This window comes from Talpa occidentalis, unplaced genomic scaffold, assembly GCF_014898055.3.
Source record: "Talpa occidentalis isolate TD23 unplaced genomic scaffold, MPIMG_talOcc4v2.1 talOcc4.2, whole genome shotgun sequence".
Lineage (NCBI taxonomy): Eukaryota > Metazoa > Chordata > Mammalia > Eulipotyphla > Talpidae > Talpa > Talpa occidentalis.
This window is the reverse complement of record NW_023602073.1, coordinates 118,346,126-118,371,644: the sequence shown is the minus strand read 5'-3', so window position 1 is coordinate 118,371,644 and position 25,519 is coordinate 118,346,126. Positions and strand designations below refer to the sequence as shown.

The following is a 25,519-nucleotide window of genomic DNA, read 5'->3' as shown; positions in this document are numbered from 1 at the left end:
TTTTTTTAATTTGTAATAGGATGCACAGGGAGATTATATTAAACCAACACTTCATTTACAGTGACTCATTTAGGTTGACAACAAACAGTCCAGCCAAGAACTGGCACTGTATAGGAGCTGTGAAAAGCATCACGCTACCTAGTCAGATTTTCCTTTCTGCTGCCTGTCACGCATCTTAAGTGACTACATTGCCAAGGCTTTGATGGCATGCCCTTGCCATTAGCCTGTGGCCATCTGTCATGACAGGTTGTGAATGGCAGCGGGTCGAGGGATCCAGGCAAGAGGCCGAGCCAGGATACCCGGCTACAGAGAAACATGAGGTCATGACAGTAACAGGGTTGGTCAAAAGACAATAAAGTCAAAAGGATACTGACAGCAGAGGACAGAGAATGATAAAAAGCCCCACAATAAGCAAATGAGATTATCAGCAAAAGTTGCAGTTTAGTCCAAAGTAGAGTTATCACGCCCAAATGAGGTTACATGCACAGATGCAGGATGAGCTGACAGGCTTAGAAGTAGGCACATGTATAACTTTAAGGAGCAGTCGAATGACCAAACCTTCTAGTGCCATTTTGAACTAAACTACTTTTTAATAAATCTTATAATGTCTTGTAAATACAATTGTATTATATTGTATTACTGTCTGATAAAACATTCTCTTATTAAATTTAAACATTTCAAATACAATACAATTTTTGTTAACCTATTTTGGATTTTCTTCTATTTTGTAACACATCAGAAGCTTCAAAATAAGAGATACTTGACTCCAGGAGTACTTGGGGGGGGGGACTATTCTATACTTTGCTTCGATAAGGTGGACAGACTTCCAAGTAATTAAGACCTTAACTATCTCCTTAACTATCTCCTTAACTAAGCCCACATCTAATTTCCTTACCTTCAAATTTTATTAATATCCATCATGTACATAATTATATCTTTTTGACCTTCCACAACCTGACTCGGAGCTACTTATGCAACCTTCACTCCTACAGCTGGTAAAGAATTAGGCTATCCCTCCCAACTTCTGCTCCCCCAGGGCATAAGCAAAGAAGAGGCCTGTTGTTCCCAGAGCTAAGTCTGAACCTTCCCCAGGATCTGCCCTGTCCCTTGGAGAGAACAGAGAGGGGATCCTGATCTTACAGGATCCTGGCAAGACTTCAACCCTTTCCTCCCCTAGCACATTCACGGCCTTGGCCTTGAGCCACCATCTGCCTTGCAACCTTGGGGGCTAATCCCACCTTGTACTGTTTCCCTGTGCTCATATATATAAGCAAAGCCCATTCAGAAGTCCAGGTCTAGACTCCTCCCCTGATTCATAATAACCTCCCCCACCATTCTGCCTCTCCCCTTTCCCAGTTTTTCTCTGCTACACTTGACATAAGTTATGTTTGCCTTATTATAATAGCTGTCTACCTTCCTCTACTTGAACACAGCTTCTATGAGGACAGAAATGTTAGTCTATTTGGTTTCCTGCAGTATCCTCTCTGCTGAGAACAGAGCCTGGGACCTCACGGGCACAGAAAAAATATTTAAGTAATGAATGAATGCAGAAAATCTGGGCAATTGCTCTACATCTGGAGCCAAACAAGTATTACGCTGTTGCACCACTCTGTTCTTTGATGCTGCAGCTGGGGGCCCTCCTTCCTCCTGTCTGCTTTTCCAAATCCTATCTGTCAAGACCCATGTATAATCCCTCCTCTTCTGGAACACTTTTTCAGCCCGTTCCAGCCTGCAGGTATCTTGTCCTCCTTTGAACTGCCACGGTACTTATTGTCATTTAACTATTAATCATCGTCCTGCCTATGCCAGCTCTGCACAGTTATGTAGAACTCCTGTTTATATCTTCAGCGGTTATTTAACTTATCACTTTTAATTTGTCCTCTAAACTAGATGGCAAAGTGATAAAAGCAGGAATCTTAGTTTTATACTACCTTATTTGCCCTGCAAAGTCTTCCACAGAATAGAGGTTCAGGAAATTATTATTGAATAAATGATTGAAATAATTTAATCTTAAGGGAGGAACAAGTACAATAATCAGTAATCTAAATCTTAAGGATGGGATAGGAGCCCCTTTATGTTCTTGTTAACCTTTTAGTAGAAATAGAGTAATAGATATAAAAGTACTTTAGAAAGTCTATTGTTAGGACAGCAGAAGGCAGGTGAAAGGTGCCCGGCAGACTCAACACTGCAGTGGGCGCTGTTGACGCAACATGCATTTACTCTCCTTCCAAGCAAATCTTCACATTGTTCAATTGTCCACTCTCCTCTGCTTAGTCGTGTGCTTAGGGGAAATTATACAAGCTTCATCCCAAGAGAATGTCCTAAGGTAATGAAGGGGTCCTTGTCCACTGCCCTTGAAAGCAGTTACTTTTCTCATTTGATATAATTCTGGGTATTTTATGCATTTCTAATCAAGGCAAAATCTAATGAGGGGGCTTCTGGGTAAGATTTCTTGATCTTCAGAAAAACATGTCGAAAAGACAGGCCACTCTTCTACCTCTAGACATTATTCTATCTGGGTAGAGCACTTGGTCCTGTCACTGCTCTCTTGTCCCTGGAATGAGATTATCTCAAGGCCAACACCAACATGAAGAAGAATGGAGGCCTAAAGAGAGAGAAAGGGCCTGGTTCATGTATGATGTTGTTTATTAGCTGAACTAGCCACCCTAAAAGCCATTCTTCTTTTGGACTTCCGTTGGTGCAATAATATATGTTTATATTTTAAGTTGATTTGAGGCAGTTTTCTGTTACTTGCATCACAAGTATTCCACATGATACAGTGATTTAATGGTTTGCTCAAATGAACTAAGAACAAAGGCTTGTAAGCAAAAATTCACAGGAGCCATACATGTCAGAATTTCCTTTTTAAGGCTGAATAATATTCTATTACAGGTATATACCAGGTTTGGTTTATCTCTTCATTCACTGATGGACATTTAAGTTGTTTAGACCTTTTGGTGATTGTGAATAATGCTACTGTTAACATGGCTGTGCAAACATCTTTTCAAGATCAAGCTTTCAGTTTTAGAGGCAGGAGCATATATTTAGAAATGGAATTGCTGAATCATACAGTATGGAGGTATTTTTACATTTTATAAACATTGAAATCAGTAGACTTTGAGAAAAGCAGATTATCCTCCATCTAATGATTGGGCAACGAGAGAGAGAGAGAGAGAGAGAGAGAGAGAGAGAGAGAGAGAGAGAGAGAGAGAGAGAGAGAGAGAGAGAAACAAATCAGTAGTTGCCAGAGGTCAAGATTGGGAGGAAACTGACAGACTGCAAAGGAGCACAAAAGAACGTTTTTTTTATATGATAGGAATATTCATTATCCGCACTGTCAGTAGCCACCAGATACATGTGGCTACAAAATGTGACTAATCTGATTTGATTTGTGCTGTAAGATACTGCTGTGCTAAAAGGCATCAGGTTGCAAAAACTTTGTATGAAAAAAAGAATATAAATATGTCGAACTTTATATTGATTAAATGTTGAAATGATATATGTTTCTATATTTGGTTATTATTTAAATAAATTTCATGTTCCTTTTTTACCTTTGTAATATAGCTACTGGAAATATAAAGTTATGTGTGTGGCTTACATTACATTTCTATTAGATAATGCTATTTCATATCTTGATTATGATATTAGATATTTTATACATTGAAAAATTCTTCAAATTATACACTATTGGGCCTCCCTGGTGGCACAAGGGGTTAAGACACAACCTATGAAGCTATCCTCAGCCACTGAAGCATGAGTTCGATCCCCAGCCAGGGAGTTACTCACATGGTGCAGAAGACTTCTCCTGTCTCGCCACTGCTCCCCTCAGCAGTGTATTTCAGTAGATATGCCTGTTCTGTTCCCCACTCTGTCTTTGGTGAATGCTCTCACCACCCACACCTCTGGCCTATACCCCAGTTCATGTATGCATAAAGTAAATAAATCTTTTAAAAAAAAAATATATATATATATATATACACTAAAAAGGGTGAATTTATTACATAAATTTACCCTCAACAAACCTTACATTGAAATATAGGTGAGAAAAAACAGAAGGAATTTTATCATGCAAAAAGTATTATAATATTCATAGTATGCTCATCCCCACTATCATGTCTTTACTCGTATTATTCCCAAGTCTAGAAAGTAAACCTTATTCATCTTTTTCAAAGACCTGACCAAGCCCATCTCATACATCACCACTATTCCAGCTCTTCCCTGCCACTCTGATCTGTTTGTTCTAAAGACTTGTTGCACTCTTTATGACATGGAATTTAAGCTTGCTGGGTCAGATACTAGCCAAAAGAGAAGGAAGGACTTAGAGACAGCATTGTATTCAAAGGATGACAAGTTCAAAAGCTTAGATCCAGCTGGATAGGTTTTAGAGATCCGGCCTACACATCAAGGTCAAAGGCAGTGGGTATCCCAGGAGTTGCCTAATAAGTATAAGGCTTGTTTCCTGATTTAGGTGACTAACTCCAGCTAGGAAGCTATACTTAACATACACCATACCACCTAGAAAACATTTGGCTGCAGAGCTGGAGCCATTGGCTATCAGGCCTGATCTCATAAACACTAAAAATACTTGGTGGTGCGAAGTTCTGTGTAGCAACTATATTACTGGATCGCTAAAATCATCATTAATTACTGTTCTTTGCTTTGCTTTTTTTTATTAACCTCTACAGTCCTATTAATTCTGAATAAACTCACTCAGTTTGAATTTTTCCATTTGTGCCAAGGAACTGATGTTTTTCTTAATCAGAAGGAAGTCTTACCTCACTATCTCTGTTTTAGACAAAACCTATGCAAGGGCACACACAAATGGTTTAAGTCCAGATCCCACAAGTCCCAAGGGCATGTGCTTTTCAACCCCAGGAGATATCCTATTTAACCAATATACAAGACCTATTTTTCAGAAGTTGCATCCTCTGCAGTAAGAAGGGGGTGGGGGGCGGGGGTGGATTTCCTTTAGTTCTTCATTTAATCAAAACAAAAAATCCATACTGGATATTTTCTTTTCTTACTAAGCACTGTCTCAAATGCATTATTATACCAAACACAATTTTGTTCCTGTATTCCAACTACAGTTGAAAAAGTACAAGTTTTCCATTTGTATAAAGCTTTAGAGTATTCAAAGCACTTTCACGGAGAACTCATTCAAGCCTCAAAACAACCCCAGAAAGTCTTGAGACCCACAACAGCCTTGAAAAATAAGTATTTTGCAGAGAAGGAAATCAAAGCTGAAAGTAAGTAGATCACCCAAACTTACACAATTATGACTAAGGCATGCTGCTCAGAAGCCACTTGACCATCGTCTAGCCTAGGGAATCTTCTGAAAACATCCCAAGACTAGACTAATTGCTCTTCCTTTAGTCTCCCTTTGGCCCCTTGCTTCATCTTACCAAAGCACCTATTTCACCAATGCATCTCAAACTTTAATGTATAAGCTCTTCAACCAACTTGTTAAAATGTAGATAATAATTCCATTGATTTGGGTGTGGAACCTGAGAATCTGCTTTTTCTAACAAGTTCCAAAATGATTCTGATACTGCTGGTTTCAAACATTATAATGGATCATTGCAATCTCATTTCATTTCATTCTTTTCCTCTGCATTATAAACTCTTTAAGGCCATGAATTGTATATTAATCATAACATCCCAGCATTTAGCTTAAAATTTGCCAGGCTACAAAAACCTCAATAAATATGAAATAAATGAATAAGTGAAAAGATGAACAAATGAAAGCTATGTTTTCTAATTCAGAGTTGTCCCCACTACATCATGCTATCTCTCCGTGACATGCACAAGGACTACCCTTCCCATTTAAAGACCACATTAGTTAAAGTAACTTTATTTTAAGAAAACCCAATTTCTCAGTGGCTAAATTCATTGAAGTTTGTTTTCTTTTTCTTGTTCACCTAAGCACATGTAAGTGCTCCAATTGGGGGTAGGAAGTGAAAGTAGGAAATGCTCTGCTCCACTCAGTCATTCAGAATCTAGGCTGTCCCACCTGCAGTGTGAGGTTTTTAAGGTCACCTTCAGAATCATTGTCAAATTGGCATGTGAGGCCTGGAAATCACCCATCATTTCTGTCTCTATTCCAAGAGAATCTGGGAAAAGTAGCTTGTGGTTGGGCAGTCACTCTAGCAAAAAATCTGCCAGAGGAGAGAGCAGGAAACTTAAGTGTACACAACCCCTCTACTCCTTTCTAACCCCTATGTCTCAGCTGTGACTATGAACTGTTCTTTAATGACACCCCATGTTTACCAGAATGTATCACTGACTCTATGATTTTCCTTTCTTGTGATTCCTTTATCCCAAACAAGCTCCGTCTGTTCATTTTTTACGCATACTTAAGTACACATCTCAAAAGATCTTTTCCATGCAGTTTTTCTAGATCTCTCAAATATGTTATCTTCCTTTGTGAATCTTTCTAATGCTTTAAACTTTTTAATAATCTCTAACACATTCTATCACACACTGCAGTCATGGGTGTACTTATAAGTTCCCAAAGAGCAAAGACTATACCTGAATCATCTTGGTAGCCCTCTCAGCATTCAGCAGAAAACATTCATATAGCAGTAACTCAGTAAATATTGGCATTTGTAAGTTGAACCTAAAGTACATATAATAAATATAAAAAGCTCATCTAACAACCTTGTTCTATGTTTTCCAACAGAGGAGACAGTTGTAACTCCAAAAATGAAAGAAAGTAGGAAAACCACCAGAGCTCAAAAGCTACAAATATAGCTAGAGTCACAGCATAAAATGAAATACTTCTGCTTCATATACTTCCACTGAGCAACACTGCATTTTATACACTTCTTCTTTAATGGTTCAGACATATAGTTCTTAACATCACAGGGAGACTCATAACCTTCAGAATACAGCATGAATCAGCTGGCTGCACTGCAAAGAGAATATAAAATGCCATCAAGAATGTCCTAACTGGAACAGTAAACTTTTAAAGTACAAACAACTCATCTGTTAGTAGCCTGGCATTTGGCTGTCTGGAAAGTAAATACATTAGAAAGATATCTTTAAAGAGATTCTATTACCTGTGTAAGTCAACAATTTTCAATCATCAGTCTGTAGCAGATCCAAGTAAGAGTGCTGTGACCTGACCTTTTTGCAGTAGATACTGCATAAGCAATCCCTTGGTCCTAAAATGAAGAGGTTCTAATCACTAGCCCTTGAATCTGTAATAAATTCCTTAAGCTGAAGCAGATTTGTGCTCACTTACCCAATTTATGGGGCACAGACTTTTGGATCCATAAGCTGTTGAAGAATATCATTAAAAAGATAAATCGGAGAACAAATAAGTCCTTCATTACCTTACCATTTAGGTTTTTCAAAAGCTTGCATTAAGTGGTCCCCTTCTCCTAAGGGTGTTCCGGCAAACCTCTATCCGGCTGTAAGAGCCCACCGGAGAATTCGTTCCTGTTTTGGCTTAACGCCGTAGGCTGTTGTTTTGCATCTGGAACTGGAATTAGCTGCTTTTTGCAGCAAAAACTTTTCAAGGTGCAGGTGACGACCTTAGAAGGGAGCAGATAAGGGATTGTATTCAATAGTTGAGAGAATATTCTCTTGAGAAAGGATCGTTCATTACAGTTCTCTGTTGGTTTGCAAACTGGCCCCTGCACACGGAGGACAAGGAGAGACTGAAGAAAAGAGGCAGATCGCCAGCCTAAGGGACTGAATAAATCAGCAGGTCGGCTCATAGAACTCTTGGTGGAAAAACTGTAACTCATTTTAGGAGTCATAACCTTAATCCATTTTCTCTTGCATGTGCCTGTATGGTTGGCCTCCGATACAGCCAGAAAGCCACCAAATGAGCCACCTCCATGCTGACAAACTCCTTGCCACTTTGCAAGCCAGTTGAGCATGGGGGTGGGGCTGGAGTGGGGAAGGGGTGGAAGGGGGCATGTAAGATGTTGGAGAATGTCATCCAGAGGATGTGACCCATCATTGACCTTAGATCTGCATACAGGTAATCAGAAGCTCATCTTACCTGTCTTGAAATGTACATTGCTCGCCATTCCTCCCCCTTAATCTCCATTTTCACTGTCCTACTTTCAACAAGGGTATTGGAGCATATCCTCCACAGATAAGGGGGAACTACTGCAATTTGGGGGACCATCTGGATTGTCAATGTGACTGCACCTAGTTAAGGCTGCTATAAAAACTTTTTAAGTTTCTGGCAAGTGGGTACAGGGAGCTACTATCTTATGGTTACCCAAGACAAAGCTTGTATGAAAATTTCCTTGCTCATTGAAACTGAAACCTACCAATCTGGAGAAGTGTGTCTCTCTCTTCAGTCTCTTACCCTCGGTGTAAGTGAGCCAGCTTCACGAACCACCTGGGTACTCCTGAGGTTTCAAGCCAACATTTCCATCACCACTTCACATCCAAGTGAAAAGCAGGGTGGATGCAGAAGACCAAAGAAAAGAGAAAAGATAAGCTTGAGCAGAGCTTCTGTTTGAAACGGGAAAAAAATAGGATCAGACTGAGAACTTCACAAGCTAAACCCTGAAAAATACTATTGCAATTTTTCTACTACCCAATCCCCCATGTATAAAGAAGTATCAGCAAAGTTCTGATTCTGACATTATTTTGATCTTTATTTCTTAAGAGGGAAATACAAAATATGAAATTTTTTGCAGTAATTTTTGGATACCACAACTTCACAGCTGTCCAAAGGACATGCTTTCCTATGAAGTAGTCCCCTATGGGAGCTCAGGGTTTTAGGAAGTAGTTATCACCTTATTCTGTGACTGTCTTCTCATAATATAGGATTTCTGAGAGTTATGGCAGGTAATCCAAAAAACTGCACTTACCCATTAGGCTTAACAATTAACTTATTAATTAATCTTAAATTAGCAATTAAAGGAACATTTTTCTACCTTCAAAAGATCAATTCACTGAGAATTTTTATTGCAAATTTGTATGAAAATGGCAACAGGGAGAGATTTTTAAAGCTGCAAAAATAATTATAGGACACAGAGGAATATAAGCTCCAAGAGAAAGGTGAGCACACATGAGGTTTCAGAAGAGGGAGAGAAAAGGGAGCAAGAAAAGACTTTACGAATGAGCAGATTCTAGAAAAGACTTAAGACTTGGAGGATGGTTAGTGTTTTCTTGAAATTGAACAGAATTGTGAACCGTTAGGTGAAAGAATAGCATAAACAATCGCATTGATCCTATCATCACCATTACATCATCACCATTACATCATCACCATTGTCATCATCACTGTCATCATAAAAACCAGCATGACTGACATGGGCTGTACACTCTGTGTTAGGCACTATGCTAAGTCCTTTCTATGTGTTAACTCTTGCAATCTTCACAATCACACTGTTAAAGAGAGTCTATTATTACCTCCATTTTACAGAACAGGAAACTGAAACTTTGATTAATTGCCAGGGACTATATAGCTAAAAGTGGCACAGTCTGAAACTGAGAAGTATTGGGGTAACTGTGAGAAATCTAGTTGAATGGAGCATTTAGTGCACACCAGTAAATAAAAAGAATTAAGTGTAGAAATAACAAGTCAGAGTTTCTCAAGGCTCCAAATGCTGGATTAAAAGTTTTGTGCTTAGCTAGGTGTAGGGTAAATGGTTTTCAGGCTTTTCTGCCCTCCCACCATTAGGATTGCCCTGCCTGATGGGGTACCTGCAGTTGTTACATTGTTATAAGTTATTTGTTTACTTCTATGGGCCTTGGCAACAGTATTGAGATACTTGCCAAGAGGAGATAGGGAGGAGAGAGAAGGGGAGAAAAAACTCCAGGGAACCCAGAGGCCTCCTGGACCCCCTTCCCCGGCATCCCTGCCTGCGAGTACCTGGTTGCTGCACTGCATGTAAAAGCTCAATAAAAGCCTGAGAAAGCCACCCAGGGCTCCAGGACTCCGCCTTACCCCGTCTGCTCCAATCATAAAAAACCTGCTCTGGGCCTCCCCTGGTGGCACAGGTGGTTGAGCTCAGCGCTGTGAGCTGTCTGAAGCCTCTGCAGCAGGGGTTTGATCCCAGCCGGCCAGGGAGATACCCACATGGCATGGCAGACCTCTCCTGTCTCACCCACTGCTCCTCTCGGCAGTGTGTTTCAGTCCATCTGCCTGTTCTGCTCCCCGCTCTGTCTGTGGTGAATCCTCTCACCCTCCTGCACATCTGGCCTCTACCCTGGTTCTTGTATGCATGAATAAAAAATAAATCTTTAAAAAAAAAAAAGAAAGAAAAGAAAACCTGCTCTGTGACCTTCCTGTCACTACACTGGGCCTCCACCAAGAGGTTTTTAATGGGTTTTGATATTGTCCAAACTGAAAGCACAGTGGAGTAGAAGGGACCATAGGACAATGAGACCAAGAAATCATTGCCAGTTTTTCAGGTAAGAAGCAAATTTAGAGTAAAGGTCTTGATAAGGGAATGGGGAAAACGAAACTCTAAATATAAGGTCAAATCAATAAAACTTGTCAACTAATTGAGTTCTGTGAATCTTAGAGAAAAGAAGAATTCAGCAGTGACTCCCAGATTTGAGATCTCATGCTAAAATGATAGTCTCACAAATAGAAATAGAAATAGGCAAGAAAAGGTTGTTGAAGAGAAAATAATGCCTATAAAACCCTCCTCCCTGGGCCTCCCCTGGTGGCGCAGTGGTTGAGCGCTGGGTTGTGAGGCTTCCCGCAGCCTCTGCAGCGCCAGTTCGATTCCCGGCCACCGGCGAGGGTCCCACAAAAAAACTCCTAATTATAAGGGAACCAAATAAGATATCAGGGAAAAAAAATAGTAACAAAACAAAAACAAACAGACAATTATAAATCAGAGCCATCCTTCAGGGGAGGAGGAGGGAGAGGTTTCAGAGGGAGGGAGGGCAGTGCACTGGGGACTGAGGTGATGTTGCACGGGTACATTGGGGAAGGAAATTCTACAGGAACTACACCTGGGGAGGGGGGGAAGCAATCATTGCTTAAAAATGAACAATGATGTAAAAAAATGTATTTAATTTAAAAAAAAAAAAAAAGCCCTCCTTCTCCTCCCACCACCATCACTATTGCCATCATCATAGTTAACAAGTAGCTGGCCCTTATTCTGTTCCCAGCATCCTAAACTAATTTAACACTAAAAGCCACTCATGAAGATACTGATAACATCTTCATTGTAAGAAAATGGGAACACAGAGGAGTCAGTGGCATGCCCAAGGCCACATCATTAAGAAACAAGCAGTGAAGGGCCTCCCCGGTGGCGCAGTGGTTGAGCACTGGGTTGCGAAGCTGCCCGCAGCCTCTGCAGCCTCTGCAGCGCCGGTTCGATCCCCAGCTGCTCCATGGCCACCAGAGGAGGGTCCCACATGGCTTGCAGAACTCTCCTGCCGCCCTCTGCTCCCCTCAGCAGTGTACTTCGGTCCTTCTGCCTGCTCTGCTCCCCGCTCTGGCTCTGGTGAATTCTCTCACCCTCCTGTGCTTCTGACTGTACCCAGTGCTTGTATAAATAAATAAATATAAAATTTAAAAAATTTAAAAAAAAAGAAACAAGCACTGAAGCCGGAATGACAAATTTTGAGATTCTAGTTTCAGAATCCATCTTGAAATTTGAAGCTGAGTGAGGGCCAGATATCAAAATGGTTTTGTTGGACAAACTTTTTATTGGTATTTCTAGGAAGTGTACATAGAGAAAATTAGGCTTAACAGTCCCCTTATATCACAAATACTGAAGTCTTTCCTCTTTCCTGCTTGTGCCTTTGAGTATTCCATTTCCAGAGGAAGCCCGTTAGGATCTGCCTTCCCCATTCATGTGAATCCTCATTCTGTCTTTTATAATAGGGAGATTCTCTCCCTTGCAGAAAGAATCGCTGACCATCTGAATTAATGCATCTGGACCATGTATGACTCCTCCGGGTTTCCTTTTTCTTGAACAAGCCAATTTGAAAATATTTACACACAGATTGTTTCCCATGTGTTGGAGAGCCCGGCTCTTGCTGTGGTGCTAACTACAGAGGAATTGTTTCAATGTTGCTCAATTAGAGTATCCGCCAGACTTTGGGGTGGATATGTTTATATGATTTTCTTGTTTCTCTTTTCTTGGATCCAAAACAGTGAGGTTGAATTGTGTGGGACCATGAGAAGGGGTTGAAGGGAAGGAAAGGAAAGCCGGGCCCAAAGAGAGTGGAAAGGGAAAGGGAGAGTTGCCCAGTGATCAGCCCCAAAGGGCAGCCTAACATCTGGTGGTATGAACTGCAGAGCTAGCAGCAGCTGGCCTGGGCCTTGTTCTCCTGGCTGCAGGGAATGTTAAATGAGCTAGCAAGATTGGCAGGACACAGAAAACAACATTGCACATCATTCTGGCATGACACAGCTATTGTACAGATTCTACACTAGCTTAGCACTACTCTAATGCTTTAGGACTGTTTTTCCACTTTACTATGATAGACCCTTTTTTTGTCCTTTTTTTATCTTTTTTTCTTATTAGGGTAACATTGATTTACACACTACATATGATTCAGAAATAGAGGATCCCACCTCATTCAGTGTATGTTACCACACCACACCCTCCACCAAGGCTATGGTAAATATTTTTAAAGATACAGAAGAGTTGAAAGATTGGTACATTAATCATAAGCATTTCCACTCCCTAAATTCAATAATTGTTATATTTTTTTCCTAATGTTTTGCCATTTTATCTGTGTGCATACAAAACCATAAGTATATATTCATATATGTGTGTATATTGGTTTTGCTGAACCATTAGAAAATATGTAGCTGATATCATGAAACTATTCATAATCATTTCAACTTACCTCTAAAAAAAAAAAAGTTTTCATAAATACTATAGTATCATTATACCTCAAACACATGTTAGTTTCTAATGTGTTTTACTGTCAGCTAATCGCTAGATAATATTCAAATTTGCTGTATTTTATATGCTATTGTCCAATAACATCATCAGGATCTAATCTACATTTAAGTTTGCATTTGTGTGTTATATAACTTTATTTAGTTTTCTTTTTTATAGTAGTGTGACATATGCACAAAAAAAGGCAAAAATCTTAAGTTTCCTGTCAATTTTCACAAAGTAAATACTTACATGTAACTACTACCCATATCAAGAAATAAAACATTACCAGTATCTCAGATGCCTTGTGCTAATCTCCCCACTGGCAGTCCTCCCAAAAGTTTAGCACTACTCTGATACCAATTATAACCAATAATTTTTGCTTGTTTTTGAGCTTTATATACATGGACTCATATAGCTCACATTTTGTTTTGTCTAATTTCTTCTGGGTAACTTTTTGCTTGTAAAATTCACCACTACTGTTGTATGAAGTACTATTCCCCATTTTCTCGTTGCTGTATACGCTCACATTTTACAAATATTCTTCAGTTTATTTGTCCATCACTTATTGACAATGTGGATATTGTCTGTTGCTGTCTTTAATCAATTACAAACATTTATTCAGCACCATTTATGTTTCCGCCACTGGGCAAAGCCCCAGGTATCCCAAGAAAGAGCCTATGCCGTGTGCTAAGCTTCTATTTCCTTTACATACATACACCATTATAGTTCACCATGTCTCTGCTGTTACATATTATTAAAAACCTAATTTACAGATTAGGAAACCAAGACACAAAAGAATTAAGAAATGTTTTGATGTCACACAGAAGTAATAATTAAGTCCTTATGGTGCTCACAGTCTACAAAACAGAAGATGTCTTCATAGAACATTTTTAAGCTCTAGTAAATGTAATATCATCCAAAAACTGGCCAGCATCCAGGTAATCAGATATTAACTTGATATTCAATATTCATTTAAGCATTTGGAGTTCTGTCTACAACCTGTTTCTGTGTCTCCAGAATCCTGTTTTCTCATTATTTTTCTACCTAAGAAATATAGTCAACTCTTTATATAAGTAACTTTAAGGTGAATTAAATTGGAATTCTTTTAAAATGCTATTAGAAGTACCAATATAAATCTTATGCTTAAAAAAAAGAAATCTGAAATGTGCTAATTACAAGTATAAGTAAGTTAACTGGAAATTTTGCTGGGAATGGTGTTTTAAAAGCTAGAATACTATGTATTTAGTTAGCAAGACAGTGGCATAACTGAAGTTTGTTAAAACTGACTAATATAAAACATAACAAGTGAGAGGATGTTTAATCACCATAAAAAAATGAAAATTAAGCACAAACCCTGGGAACATATGATTCAGAATGGTGCTAATTTATGTGCAGTCTTTTTTGCAAGTCATGTGTGTGGTGTGATTACCACATTGTGAACTTGATCGCTGTTGATATAAGGGGTGGGTCCAAGAGACTACATCTGTCTTTGAATCTTGAAAGGCCAGCACTACATTTTTAAAATGTAATATAAATATTGCTTTAAAAGAATGAAACCACAGTCATGCGTGAAGGAAATATTGTTGGAGCCTGGAACTGTAGAACACAGCTTCCTAGAGTTGAAAGAGATCTTGGGATTTCCTGAGGACTGGGGGAAAGTAGAGAGAACTTAAATCAACAAATATTAATGAGCAGTCATCTAAGCATCTACTCCATGTAGCAACTATGCCTATGGTTTGGATGCCTGTCCATGACATTTTTAAAATGTGTTTTTGTTGCATTCTATGCTTTCATTCATAACCCTTTCCTCCCGACACACACTCACACACACACACACACACACACACACACACTACAAAGAAAAGAATATATCTTTTGTCTTTAATACCTAGAAGCATGTCCAAAGTTTGTGATCAATACATAATAGAACAATATATGAAACAAAAAGATGTCAGACACAAACTCTACTCTTACAAAGAGGCAGTCCCAGGTAGAAGAAAGAGCACTGAACTGGGAGCAAGGAGATCTTATCTTTGCTTGGTCAGGACTTTATTTCTCAACTGCAGGTGAAGGATCTCAATTTCTTTATGTGTGAAGTTGGACTATATCTAAGATCCGCTGTTACTTTAAAGGTCTGCCCTTATATGACAATCTTCACATATTTGAAATGTTTACTCTTGAATATAAAAGAAGAGTGAGCATTTGTTTGAGTTTGTTCTGAGAAACTGTTTTCTAGCAAGATGGATTTGGATATTGCATTAGCTTCCTGTGACTACTGTTAACAAGTTAACACAAACTTGGTGACTTATAATGAAAGCATTGTATTCTCTCCCAGTCCTGGAGCTCAGAAGCTAAAATCCAGTGTCAGCAGGGCCACACTTCCAGCAGTTCAAGAGGAGGTTTTGTTCCTTGCCATTTGGGCTTCTGCTAACTTCCAACCCAGATATTCCAGAATGACTTTCCCATCTCAAAATACTTAATTACAATCTGCAAAGACCCCTTTTTCAAAAAAGTTAACATCTACAAGGATATCATGTTGAGGGAGGGGGGCAAGCCACAAATCCAGCCCACAGGTACAGGATAAGGAAACTATATAACAATGTTCACTTTCTGTGTTGCAGGTACAAATGAGCAGCTCCTAAAATTTGATACAAAGAAATATACCTTTGTTTGTTTTGCTATAATATTACTTTATCTCTATTTTGATTTCCCCTTTCTTCTACCAAAACTCATATAACTGGACAGTTTAAGGGGATTTTAGAAACTTTCTTGCCTAGTCTTTTAATAGTATAAATGAAAAAACTGAGGCCACAAATACTTTAAAAGTGCTCTTGCCAAGATATGCTGCAAAATAATATCATATTTAGGTTTCTACTTCTGCATTCAGGACTTTCTCTGGACCATCCTGCCTAACCCACTGTACCTCTAGAGGTAAGGGCGAGCCTTCAGTATAAACTGGTGCAGTTACCATTATTTGAGAGAGTATGGGACCTCTCTCTAGCCCACAGCCAGATTAAGTATGTCTGAGAAGTGTTGGGATAAGACAGCAAGGAAGCGTGGGCCAAGAAGAGATAGCAGTGTTCTCAGGGCCTGTGGCAGGGAAGCAAAGAGCTGCAATGGTTTTAAGACACATCTGGAAGTATGTTCTGAACAGCATCCTAGCTGCAGGGAAACAACTCTTTGAGGCTAAAGTATGGCTTGCAGATAATGAAATAAGCAGAAGAAAATGTTGATCTTCCTTTCCCTTTTATATCCCTACAGCCCACCCCATCCTCTCTTTTAAACCTTGTCCCCTCTTTGCATGCATCTCTCCAGATGGAAAACCACCCCTCTCTGTCTCTCTTTTTCTCTCTTTCTTTTCACTCTTCCTCAGAAGGCTATAACATACATTTTTAAGCTAGGTTTTTATTTGTTTGGTCAAACATTATATTCTATTTTCTTTTTTAAAAAAGGAATTAAGTAATTTAATTCCTTCTTAAAAAGAACTTTTAGGAAGTTCTGGGTTTTGCCTCCTTTAAATGGTGGGGGGGCACCAAAGTTTACATTAAATTGTTCTTTATATATCCCTTGCCCAAAATGATTTTTTACCATATAGGTCAAAGACTCCCAATGATTAATAGATTGGGAGCTGAAGTTGAAGTTCTGCTTTATCAAGTGCCAGTCCCTATGAGGAGTTGGGCTCTTTTTCTCGAATTCAGAGTAATATTATACAATGTGAGTATATGGGGGAAAGATAATATTAATATGGTTCGGGAAAGCTAGAAATTCTCTAGACCAAGCAAAGAGATAATAATTTGCTCTTACACCTCACACTAGACCAAGAAGGAGGATGCTTTAAATGTCTTTAAAGGTGAATGATTTGTCCATATTAAAGTAAATGCCTCCTATGTGGTTCTCCTCTTCGATGCTTTAGAGAAAAAAATGAAGGACTCCCCAAGGAAGCCTGCATAGTGGACTTGAAAGCAATGACCTTATTTATGCATGGCCTGAGCTTCTTTATTTCATACAGGTATTCGTTAAGAAAAAGATAAGCTTTCAATGTCAATAGCATAATCTCATCCAATGCTAACATGTTACACATCTTGTATATAATAATAACTTCCTTTATTAAGCATGGTATTATGTGGTAATTATACACACATGTAATCCTCTCTACTCATTGATATGTTCAACTACCATCTGTATAAGCTTCTCACCATTATTTCTACTCTAGAAACAAGGAAAAATGAGACTTGGGCCTCCCTGGTGGCACAAGGGGTTAAAACACAACCTGTGAAGCTATCCGAAGCCATTGCAGCACGAGTTTGATCCTCAGCCAGGGAGATGCCCATATGGTGCAGCAGACCTCTCCTGACTTGCCCGCTGCTCCCCTCAGCGGCGTATTTCGGTCAATCTGCCTATTCTGATCCCCACTTTGTCTCTGGTGAATCCTTTCACTCCCCACATGTCTAGCCTGCCTGCACCGCAGCTCTCGTATGCATAAACAAATAAATCTTGGGGGGGGGGGGAAAGAAAGGAAGAAAAGAAAATTTCTTGCTTGAGGAGAGCAAGAAATTGACCCAAGTTAACAAATTGATAAATGTTAGAAATGAGACTTTCACACCAAAATCCCAAGTTCTTTCTACCTTACTTTAGTTGCATATAAAATAATTGACATTTTGTGTCCCTTTTAGGTTAAAATTAAGAAACTCCATGATCTCTACAAAAATCATAATTTTCATAAATTTCAAATATACTATCAGATTTCTTTATTAGAGTTAGCACAATCTGTGCTTTCTCCAGGGAAATGTTCTCAGCTCATGCTTGAGAACCTGGCTTTCTACATCATTACTTGTTTTGGATCTCAGATGCTCTCTCTAGCTAAGTCAGACACCAAACTACATTACTCACTCATGTATGCAGGGCTGAGCACAGGGCACTGCCCATGGTAGATCCTAAAAACGTATGAAGAAATTACTTACTTCTGAGAAACCTGAGGGGTAACCAGCATTGATAAAAAGGGTGGGAGGAGATTGGTCTATACTGATGTGTTTGCCAGGTAGGATGTGGTCAGATTTCCAAGGGCACTGAAAGCCGTGCATGTAGCTTAAACCTGGTTTTCCAGGCAAGAAGACATCAATAAATGTCTTTGATTAGTATGTAGCAATAATGAAAGCAATGTTTCAGACATTTACCTCACAGTGTTATACAGGATGAACTACAGCTGGAAAGAGAAAAGAATGGCTACATAAGCCAACAACTAATACAGAAATCCAAGCAAGAACTACTGAGGACTCTCACAGGGACAGAGGAAACAGGAATGGTGCCTCAACACTGGCCTAAGCTGCATTTCTCATGTTTCTTAAGACAGTTATTTGTTTAAAGTTACTTAGAGAGTTTAAGTGGTGATGTAGTTGCAGATGTGCTTCATAATGGGAAAAAAACTGCTATATTACATTTAATATTCCCTTCTTATGGCCTTGCAGTCCTTTCTGCTTAATGCACTGCAGTCATTATCTACTTGACACTCTCCCAATAGGGAAAAAATCAAGTTTTCATTATAAATTGATTAACAGGTACAGCTGTGAGAGGGTAGCTGACTTCACAGAGCCTGGCTTTTGATGCCAGTCTACCAATTAGAAGCTGTGTGACTTTAGGCAAATTATTTCCCCATCCTGAACTTCAATTTTCTCAGCTATAAAACACTGATTATAATACCTATCTACAGGATTATGGCCAAAATTAAATGGGGAAAACAAGTTCATGGAAGTACATTTTCCAGTGCAATGTAAGTCAGAATTTTATTTTTGAGAGTAATTATACGTCAATCGAAACTGAAACTCTCACCCATTCAAAATGAAACTTCATTAGAATGTCTCTACAGCTGCAGGCATTGGGGTATGCCCAGTAGCAGAAAATGGAAAGAAGTGGTATCAAGCAAGCAAGTGCCATCAGAAATACTGCCAGCTGAGAATTAGGGCCCATGTCAGGTCTGATAAAGTCATACTCATCACACACAGGAAACACCCCAAGGTTTGAAAGATGTGCTGAATGTCAGAAGGTCGGTTATCAGGTGCTAGAATCCTAGACAGAAGGGGCACTAGATTCATGCCAGGAAGCACCAGCAAGGACAAGCTAGACCCCAATTTCAGAGAAATTTAGAGACAGAAAAACAGAGGCAGAAGCATCCCAGGACAAAACAAGACAAAGGCATGTTACCAGAGATGAGTTACAAAGAAACAATTTGGCATCAGGAACTAGGCAACAAATTTGTTATGGAACCAGGACTTAAGGGTGAGTCAGACAGCCAAAAGCATGAAACAATGCAGAGCTGCCTGAGCTACGGGAAATTTTCCCCCTACTGTTAAGTTGTTATGTTTTTAAATTTAAGTGTGGGATGTTTTATTTATACTTATTAAATCCATCTTGTTTCTATTGACCCCTGAGTCCAACCTGTCAGTATCTCTGAATCTTGACTCTGTCATCCAAGTAATTAGTTGTTCTTCCCAGCTTCATGTCATCTTCAGATGTGATGTGTATACTTTCCTCACTTTGCCACTGGCTTATGGTAAGTTAAATAGGACCCCCTTGGTATATGCCTAAAAACTTCCTCTAGGAGATAGGTAGCTTCAATGTCACTTAAGACACTCATTAGCCCCCATTTCTGTACTTTCTTATAAAAGCATCAAAATAGTACTGTCAAATAACTTGCTGAAAGCCAAAAGGACTAAGAACCATTGATCTGCCCTTGATTTTCCACTCTTCACTCCCTTCTCACACACCTTCTACCTCTGTTCACCTTTTCATTCCTCCTTCCTCCTCCTCTCAACTCAGAATGACATTCACTCTTTGTGCCAAAGATTACTCCCTCTACCTTTGCCGTGAATCCCAGTAACCTCCAGCCTCTTCTCCTTTTCTTAATACATCCTTTTCTTGTTCGTCTTTTTTTTCCACTTCCTTCTTTTCACCAGCTTCTTCCTTAGCCATAGAGGGGTGGTTATCAAAGCTAAGAATGCATCAGAATCTCCTGGAAGGCTTGTTAAATCACAGATTCCGTGGGCCCAAGAATTTGCATTTCTAACAAGTTCCAGTGTTTCCAGCATGTGATCCTTGGACCAGCAGTATCATCATCACCTGGAAACTGGTTAGACATTCATATATTTCAGGTACACATCAGAAATTTGGGGGGCAAGGGCCCAGCAAGATGTCTTTTAACCAGCACTCTAGGGATTCTCAAACTCATACCATCAGGCAGTTTATTGAATTAAAAAGAACCACCAGGCAGCTTATTGAATAAAAACTAGCCTTTACAGCCAGAGAAATTTGAGTTTGGGTCCCTGCTGTGTCCCTTCCTAGTTATTTACTGACATCATGTGACTTTCCATTCTTAAGCCTCAGTATATTAATCTATAAACTGGGAATGATAATACCTACCTCTGTGAGTGATAGTGAAGACTAAATAAGGTAATATAGGTAAAATGCTTAGCACAATGCCTAAGTATTTAACAAATATAAGCTATATTTGTCTAATGTATTAGAAAATGTCTACATTTCAATATAAATGTGCCCCTCCCTCTACTCTGTGTCTGACTGTAGATTTCACATGATAATTTCATGTGAAAGTCCATGATAACTTCATTCCTTATCTCTGCTTTTTCACATCTCATCATTCTCTGAAATTGACTTCTGTCAGTAAACCATCCTTACTAAACTCATCCATGATCAAATTCCTAAAAGTAGAGAACTCTGAAAGTCTTTTTCTCTAACCTGTTTCTTTCCTTTGTAATATTGTCACCTCACTTGGTTTCTCTTTCATAATGTACCTCCTACCCGGTTCTGTCTCTTTACCAACACCTCCTCCCCACCACCCCACACACATACTATCTACCTTTCTTCTCATCAGGCCATAACTTTACCTACCACCTATCTACATTCCCAGACAAGAACTCTCTAGAGCTCCAGATATCTCCAAATGACCAGATATTTCCACTTGAAAGACCCCCCCCATAGCATCTCAAAATCAAATCAATACAACACAAAGACCAAAGTTATTGTGTTCACCCAGATAAACTGACAGATCTTGAGGTCACAGTCAGAGTCTGATTATCTCTTATGCCCTATGCCTGACTGCAGAGTCAGGTAAGTCCTTCTAATGTGTTTATTGAATGCATGAACCAACAAAGTGAACTATGTCATATTGTCTAGTGTTGTCTTTTCATAAAAAGAAATTCAATGCTCACATAGGAAAAAGATGAATTACTTTCTGGATCCACATTGTTAGTAACAGTGACACTTCCCCTCCTGGATCTTTTTTTTTTTTAAAGATTTATTTATTTATACAAGAACTTAGGTACAGGTCAGAGGCACAGGAGGGTGAGAGAATTCACCAGAGACTGAGCGGGGAACAGAACAGACAGACGGACCGAAGACACTGCTAAGCGGAGCAGTGGGCAAGGCAGGAGAAGTCTGCTGTGCCATGTAGGTTTCTCCCTGGCTGGTCAGGAATCGAACCCACACTGCAGAGGCTGCAGATAGCTTCACAGTGTGGCATTCAACCCAGTGCGCCACCAGGGAGGCCCCCCTTCTGGATTTTGACTTTAAAATCAGTAGTTTAATGTCTGAAATCTACTTTCTCCCCTTAATAATAATGAAGATATTTACTCATCTCAAATTTCACATACCTCAAGTCACAAGTCTTCCAGAACTACCAAGAATAGTTTCATCATCACATCTATAAGTACTTTAATTCTGCCGAAATGGAGTTTACCAAAGGACTTGAACATCTCTAAGGGAACTAAATGTTTCCCCGCTATTACTTCCCTTATCTGGTGTTTGTTTTATTTTAACTATGTTTGTTCTTCTCTTTGAGTTTGAAAACTATTCTCCTTGACAGAAAAGTCAGAGGTCAAAGCAAATTTGAGTAGTACTATTCCCTCAGTCAGTCATACACCACTCATCTCGACTCCATCACACCTTTATCACTTCCTGATTTACCAATTCACAATATAGCTTTGAAAGTCCTTTTCTATTATCTTTAGAATTTTTATCACAACAGGTGTAGATTTGCTAATTATATTCTTGTATTTTTAGTTACTCTAGGAATAGTCATCTTTGCTAATAAGTCACTCCTTCTGTCTTTTGTATCCTAGCCAAGGGTGAAGAGATAGAAGGGAATAAGGAGTCGTGCTGAGAATGGGCCTGGGAGGTCTAGTAATGCAGGTAGCACAGACATCAGAAGGACACAAAAGATGAACATAAGATCTCTGTAACCAGAAAAAACATGGGCCTGGGAGGTCTAGTAATACAGGTAGCACACATGTGTCCTCCTAAGGCAGACAGTCAAGTATTTTAGCTTCTTATCTGATAACATGAACATTTCAAATCTATTGTTATTTTAATTTTAGATTTGCCTTATCTTAATTCCAGATTGCTATTTAATAAGTAGTGGTTTGGAACATTTCAGCTTTTCGTTTCACACTAAGTTAAGTATTTAATGATCTGTAAATAAACACTTGAAAAGTTGCTACTTAGAGGACTCTGATCCCTCTGTATTTTAAGTGAATGAATTCACTCCTAAATTTATCTTCCAACTTTCAAGTAAGCATTCTACTACTAATGTCAAAAACTGAAGCTGGGAGAGATGGGGGCTGATGGGAAGGAGTCATCCCTACACAATGACAAAAAAAAAATCTAGGAAAGAGTCCATATTCTTTATTCCAGGGAAAACAATCCATGGATTGGGGGAGTACAAAGTTCCCCCAGGGGAGGCACTTCCCCAGGAATCCTGGGCAAGAATTGTGTAGAGCCTGGGAAAGCAACAGGGAAATAGGGCATGGCTGGCATAGAGGTCAGAAATTTCCCTATAACTCTAGCGGGTCCTGTTTTCTACGGCAAGGTGGGCTAAAGGTGAATTCAAGGACTGTGAATGGCTTATGCTGGGTTTCTTTATTAGTGAGGCATTGCTATAATTGAATGCTGCCTTTGATTTGTGACCTGGACAAGACCACTGGGGCAGCCTCCATTTTGTAGGCCCCTGTATATATGAATTGCCTTTATTAAAAGCTTTTGGGTGTTTTCATTTTCCACCCATACTGGGGGATATAGTTTTTGTGGAGGCTCTCTGGCCATCATAACTAGGAGAAAGTGTTAAGGAAGGGGAAAAGAAAATGTAGGGGTAAAAGCATAGGACGAGAAGTATATCCAGACCATGAGAGAGGAAAACGTATAGCTATAGATTGAAAGAAGTTGAAATTCTAGACGAGAAATTCTTGCGAAGAAAACACAGGAGTGAAAGAGAAGTGTACTAGGTAGGTTAATTAAATACAAGGTGAATTTGCAGGCTGAAGGAGATCAAAAGTCAGAGAAAACATTAAAAAGCAAAGAAAGGAAACAGAACAAGGGTAAGTAGGAAAGATAAGGGTGAGGTAAAACTAGTCTATCTACACTCACTTCAGATTCTAAGATGGGATTGATATTTTGCATGTTCTAATGCTTGGAACACATACTTCTAAAATATCCACTCATTTGAGACCTTCCTAATTCTTTAAGTAACTCAGTTTTATCCCTTATAACAACCATTTTTCACTTGACTATCAGATTTTTTTTTCTCTTTTCTTCTTTTTTTTTCTTTTTTCTTCTTTGGTAGACACTCTTGGGTCCTTTCTAGAATCTTGGATTTGAAATTATTCTTTTTTTAAAAATCTGCCTCTGTCTAGAAGTTAGGGTTCCTTCTTCCAGTTATCATGTTTATAATCACATTGCCACTTCCACTTCAGCAATTAATCTCCCCTTACTCATCAGAATTATGTGCAAAGCAGCATTTCCCCTTTCTACTTCTAAGAAATGACTGTCAGGCAGACAAGTTCAGTATGTTTTCAGATGCTCTTCATCATTGTCTAATCTTTTCAAATCTGCCATGATGAGGTTTTGGCTACAGGTCCCCAAAATGTTTCATTGCATTTCCCCACCTGAGATCATAGTAATAGAAACAGATCCACACCACTTTCAAGCAGGCTTACCATGAGCACATAAACTACTGTTCTGCAGACCACGTCACTAGGAAGTATCTTGGTCCCAAGGCTGTCAAGGTATAGGGAGGTGGAAATGGTCAGGTTTCTTGTGTCCAAGGTCACCTACATTAAGTCCCAGACTGAAGCAATAAGATAGGCAGAAGTCAAGGGGAAGAGCAAAAATGTGCAAAAATCACGGATGTCTGGAGGGCAGTGTGCAAAAGCACCAGACATGGTATTTCCCACATGGTGAGATTCAATGTTTGGGTGTAGTTTCAAGAATCTCTTTACCAAAAAAAAAAAAAAAAAAAAAATTAAGACATATATAAAAATACTTGGAGCAAGCCTGCCAGGTTTACTTTGATTCTGGCCTTGATTCATGTAGTCCTCTTGTTTTACAGGTTCAGAAGAGCAGAATATCAGCTGTTTGTTCACTACTCCATTCCTGGAACCTGGCAGAGACCCTGACATGTAGTAATAGTCAAGAGTTTAACTGCGAATCAATCAAACACCAGTTTTTTCAACTTTTTTTTTTAATAGGCTGGTGTGCGTTTGATAGTGATTAGAACTGATTTAAAGGGGAAAGGCCAAAGTGAGGCTTGGGCTACCAGATTGAGTAAACTCATTTGCCTGGGGTCTATCCTCTCACAATTACATCGTTCAAAATCCTCCTGCAGTTCCAATACAGCTAAGCAACCCCTGCTAACAGAGAGGAGAAAGAAGCTATGTTAAGTGTGCTTCTCACACAAAAGCTGCTTGGGAATGTTAATTCTTCTCTACCTTGGATATGGTTAAAAAAAAAGATGATAAGCCCTTTGAAATTACAATAAAACACATTTTGAATCATCTGGAAGTTTCAAACAAACAATCACACTTTGGAAAGGTCTTTCCTAAGCAAAATTAATCCGAATACTTAGATGACACAATTATATTTCCACCTTGACTAAATTTGTTACTAGTGGCAGTCTTCAGGAAGACATTAATGGGCTTTTTCTGGGTTTTTGTACTACAAAAATGAATGGATTCAATACCTATTTGAACTGTATAATAACTTAACAGTTCTCCAATTCCACAGCTAAAATTTCTATCAGGACAATGACCGCACTCTCATCATTTATGCTGAAGTCTTCCCAATACATTTAAAAGATTTCTGCTTATTATTATACTGCAGAGCAAGACATTTTCCTTTGATAATATCTGCATCAATAGAATCCTACTATCTAACTTTTTGCTGCTTTACAACACTGAGCCTCAGTTTTGTAAGAATACTGGGCATTCTGCTGGTTTGCCTGATCCTGACCTCCCTCTATCTCTGCCGCTCAGAGGAGCATTACTGGCACTGTGAAAACCACCCAAAGATACAAATGGGAGAGGGAGGCACTCAAAATCATGCATCCCACATTCTGGTTCTCCTCTTGATGCTGGTTTACTTTGGGTATAGTAATCTAATATGCATGTGGTATAGAAGGCTGACACAGGAAAGGCCATGGAAGGCAAGGAAAGCAGCGCCTCAGTACAATTTGTGTCCAATTATCCCTGAAACACAGAAGTCAAGAGACTACATGTGAGTGGGTGATAATAAAAGACAAGTGCAAGGTATCATTGTGGAGTGGTCTATTTTATAGAGTGAAAGGAAAGAGTAATTAAAATGGGTTCTAGGTACATGAGTGAGAGAGTTGCTCTCTTTAATTTCTTCCCTAC

The 25,519-nt window shown here is 39.2% G+C and overlaps 1 long non-coding RNA gene across 1 annotated transcript in view; it reads right to left on the bottom strand.

Annotated features, from left to right (window-relative positions):
• Positions 1-7,173, bottom strand: part of LOC129146503 (uncharacterized) — a 214,417-nt gene extending 207,244 nt beyond the window's left edge. The window contains exon 1 of the long non-coding RNA XR_008553339.1: positions 7,059-7,173. This is a non-coding gene — a long non-coding RNA (uncharacterized LOC129146503). The remainder of the gene's footprint in view (positions 1-7,058) is intronic.
• Positions 7,174-25,519: the final 18,346 nt, after the last annotated feature.